Source organism: Mauremys mutica, chromosome 22 (assembly GCF_020497125.1).
Source record: "Mauremys mutica isolate MM-2020 ecotype Southern chromosome 22, ASM2049712v1, whole genome shotgun sequence".
Classification (NCBI taxonomy): Eukaryota; Metazoa; Chordata; order Testudines; family Geoemydidae; genus Mauremys; species Mauremys mutica.
This window is the reverse complement of record NC_059093.1, coordinates 8,154,582-8,158,722: the sequence shown is the minus strand read 5'-3', so window position 1 is coordinate 8,158,722 and position 4,141 is coordinate 8,154,582.

Genomic DNA, 4,141 nt, shown 5'->3' with positions numbered 1-4,141 from the left:
TAGGTACAGCCCTATAGTCTCTGCAGGGTAGACAAGGCCTACGTTTAAGGTCACCGATCACTGTGCTCAAAGACACCTACACTGTATGCACTGCAGTGACAGAGCTTCTGTGCTGTAGCATAGACACTTCCATTCCTACAGTGTCGGAAGGGGGTTTCTGGTGGTGTAGTGCCTCCTGTGCCTGAGCGCCGGTAGCAAGGTCAATGACAATTCTTCTGTTTACTTAGCACTCTCTGTACTACAGCTTAACTGCATCGCTCAGGAGTGTGAATTTTTCACACCCCTGAGGAACGTAGGTTGAAATATATGTTTTAGGTGTAGACCAAGCCTCGCAATCCCGCTTCAAGAGCTGTTGTGAAGATACTGAGGCTTATAAGGCACAGAATGAAAATCAGACAAATCCAAGGAGTGGTCAAAATAGGGGATCAAACACAATGCTGATAGGAATAGCCCTACTGTACCAGAGCAGGGCTCAATCTAGTGTAGTACCTGTTTCTGAGAGTAGCCAACAGCAGTTGCTTCAGAGAAAGGTGCAAAAAACCTGCGGAGGCAGTTATAGGATAATTACTCCAATTTATAACTGACACTGAAATTTGCAAAACAGTTTGGCCCATCTAATAGTCTATCATCCATTAAGCCCAACAGCCTAGCCAAATTTCCCCCATCAGTAATAACACTGTGTTCATCTAGGTGTCTATTATATAGCGAAACAAATTACTCCTGCACTTTCAACAGCACATGGGGTATTCTTCTCTTCTTATCTTAACTGGGCATGTAGTTGAGCTCTGCACCATGTAAACAGCTGCTGCACTTAACTCCAGAGGTGGCTACATTTCAGTGACAGAATAAATAAGCTCAGTACATAGGAGTTAGTTAAGTCTGTAAAGTGTTGTGAAATCCTTCAGGATGAAAGATATTACAGAATCCAAGATACCTCATTTAACTGAGATATAGAGGGGAAAAAAAATCTGTTGTAGGTGTAGGATTTTTCCTTGTTAATGTTCAAAATGATTTTTTTGCCAATAGGAGAAAATGTCCAAATTACATAATTTTACAGACAGGCTGAGTATTGAAAGGACAGCTCTAGTGTGGTTAGCACATAATGGTAGTTGGAAAAAAAACAAAAAACTAATTCTATATTTCCAACCAGAGACAGCTCCACTGAGTTAATCAGACCAAGTGTGTAAATAAGGAACATTTATGAAAAAATCAACTGGCTTGCTTTTATTTGAAAAAGTAGAAAAATCTGTTCAAATGTAACAGGGGAACATAGTCCAAAGCGGAGCTGTGATCCCAATCTCACAAGCATGTCATATTACTCCTGGGAGTAGCTCCATTGAAGACACGAGGCCAGATTCTCGGCTGGTGTAAACTAGGGTAGCCTCACTGAAGTAAATGGAGCTCTGATGATTTACAGGAGCTGGGGCTTGAGTGCTATGGGACTACTCCCACAGGTAAAATTAAACAGATGAGCATTGGCAGAACACAGGTCTGTAAGTAGGAAGAAAAAACAAGAGAGCTAAATAACCATTGTAGACCTCACTCATGCAAATACTGTTTGTGAAGTGAATAGTTGTGTGCCAGGTCCTTTGCTGGTAAGCTGTTTGGGGCAGGAACTGTCTTTTCATTGCGTACAGAGCCTTGCACCATAGGGTTTAAAATCACCAGTAGGTTCTCTGTTTATGCAAATAAAAACAGAGAACCCTCGTTCTGGAGTGACAGCGTTCAGCCACTACAGCCTTAAACTACATTTAAATCATGACCTATACCAAAAAGACTCCATCTCCCATTATCAGTTCCTGCATCGCTCCTCTTCTTCATTATGGGCCTACTGGCCAGCACTGCAGAGCAGCTGCCCCTCCCCCTGGCATTTCCTAACCTTTAAATGATTAGCTTTGCAATCACGACAAAGAATTTTTTTTTCTCCCTTGGAACACAGCTCTGTGCCCTGACTCACACAAATTCATTCCTTCAATAGATGAACTTTTGCTACAGCCAAGCCAAAATCCTACTCTTCCCTCATAGCCCCCCAGCTCTGATTTGTACCGTTCAAACCACGCATTGCCTGAACACTCTCTTTTTACCTTCATTTTTATTCCAGTTTCTCCAAGAGGCCCTCACTGAGAGTGGAGCTGCAGTGTAGGAGGTGCTGATTATACCACAGTGAGATTGTTTGTATGCAAACTAGCTTATAATATCAATAGACAAGTCAAGGGTAGGAGAATGGAAAGATTGCTACCCCCATATTTCAGATTGTGAACGGAGGCAGACACATTAAACTGGCAAAGAGCCATTAAGCCCAGATTCTCAAAGCAAGCCAGGGACCAGCCTGCACTGATGTCAAGTGGGAGTTAGATGCCCAAATACCACTGTGGATCTGGGCTTACATAACTTGCCCAGGGTCACCTAGGGAGTTTGTGCCGAGCCAGGAATTGAACTCAGATCTCTAAAGGCCTAGTACAATACTGTAACCATAGGTAGCTTTTTTGGGGGGTTGTTTTTTTAAAACAATAAAAACACCACATTGCTGTTCGCAAAGTGTTGTCCTTGATTCAGATCTGTCAGATTCTTTATTGTTCTAGTGTTCATTCCCTTGTAATTACAACTATCAAAAGAGGTTTTCTTCTGTAAGTTTCATTCATGTGCCAAAGAAAAATTAAAAGTAGTCATTAAAGAAAAACACTCCTCTTTGAAATGTGGTGAAAGCACAAGAATTAAGACTTTAAAATGAGAAAACACTCCAGCAACAAGGCACACCCTGCCTGAAGAATGAAATTGACTTCAGAGAGCAAAGCTGCAGTGTGGCTGAATAGAGCAGAGACTAGCTGGAAAGTCAGAACACAGAGAAGAGGTTCTGGGCCCAGTGATGCCACACAACTTTGGTAAAAGCATTTCTGCTCTTCGTGCCCCCTCTGGCCCTTTTACAGTGTAAATAGACAAGACAATTTGTTGAACCCAGCTCATCTCTTGCTATATTTGTACAGTGGTAGCACAATAGGGCCCTCCAGGCAGTACTGTAATATAAACACTAAATATCTGCTCAACAGAGTAACTGTGGACACCAAAGCTGTGACTGTACAAGAACACAATGAAGACTGAAGTCAGATTTTGACTGGATCTGGCTGAAACGGGCAGAATTTTCCTTTCCCTGAAATACAAAGCATTTTAAACCCCTTTGAATGATGCCGGAGAAGTGAAGAACCCAAACGAAGCAGCAGCTGCAAAAAGCTGAAAGAAACTGGGTGGAATTTAGGAGCCAAAGTTCAAATCCAGAATTGTTCCTGATGGGAAATGGAGGGGAGCCTTGTTTCAACACAATCAAACAGCCATGCAGCTGAACTAGCAGGCTAAGCAGAGGGATGGCTTCCAGGAACGCATGTTCTAGTCCCACATTGGACTATGATTCACTCTGGGACCACAGGCAAATTGCTTTGGTCTTACTTTTCGAAAAGTATCCACTAATATATGATGCCTCGATTTGTGGCCACCTTTTTGGGCAGATTTTCAGAGATGTGGAACACCTGCATCTCAGTGCTTCGCAGTGGAAGCGTAAGTACATCAACTCCATGAAAAATCAGGCTGAAAGTATCTCAAAGTTGGGCCCTTACCCAGTGAGATGCCCCAAATCCGTGGCTGCTTTTGAAAAGTTATCCTCTCTGCCTCTGAGGATTCTCCCCTGTGAAATATCAGATATGTGCCCATCTCATGGGGATTGGAAGTACTAAGTTTGATAAAGTGCTTCAAAAAGGAAAATAGACACACAGGGCCAGTTCCTCAGCTGATATAAAACTCAGCAGAGTCCACAGACATCAGTAGAAACACATTGGTTGACAGCAGCTGTGGATCTGACCCAGGTTAACACACTCCCTTTATTATTTCAGTAAGGCCAACCTCCAATGTTCCACAATCATACACCCCTGCCAAAAAAAAAAAAAAGACTGGCTTAAAACTAATGAGATTTTCATTTTATATGTTTGCTTCCTCCCCCACCTTTTTATTCCAGTTTTGGAGCCTTTAGGGTGCTCTTGGGTCACATTTTCAAGCTTTTTTCTGTAAGCACAAGGACTACAAATGCACTAAAGCAAAGAAAGCTGAGTTTCGTACATTGACACATCTCTAGCAGCTGAGGCTTTAAGAAAAC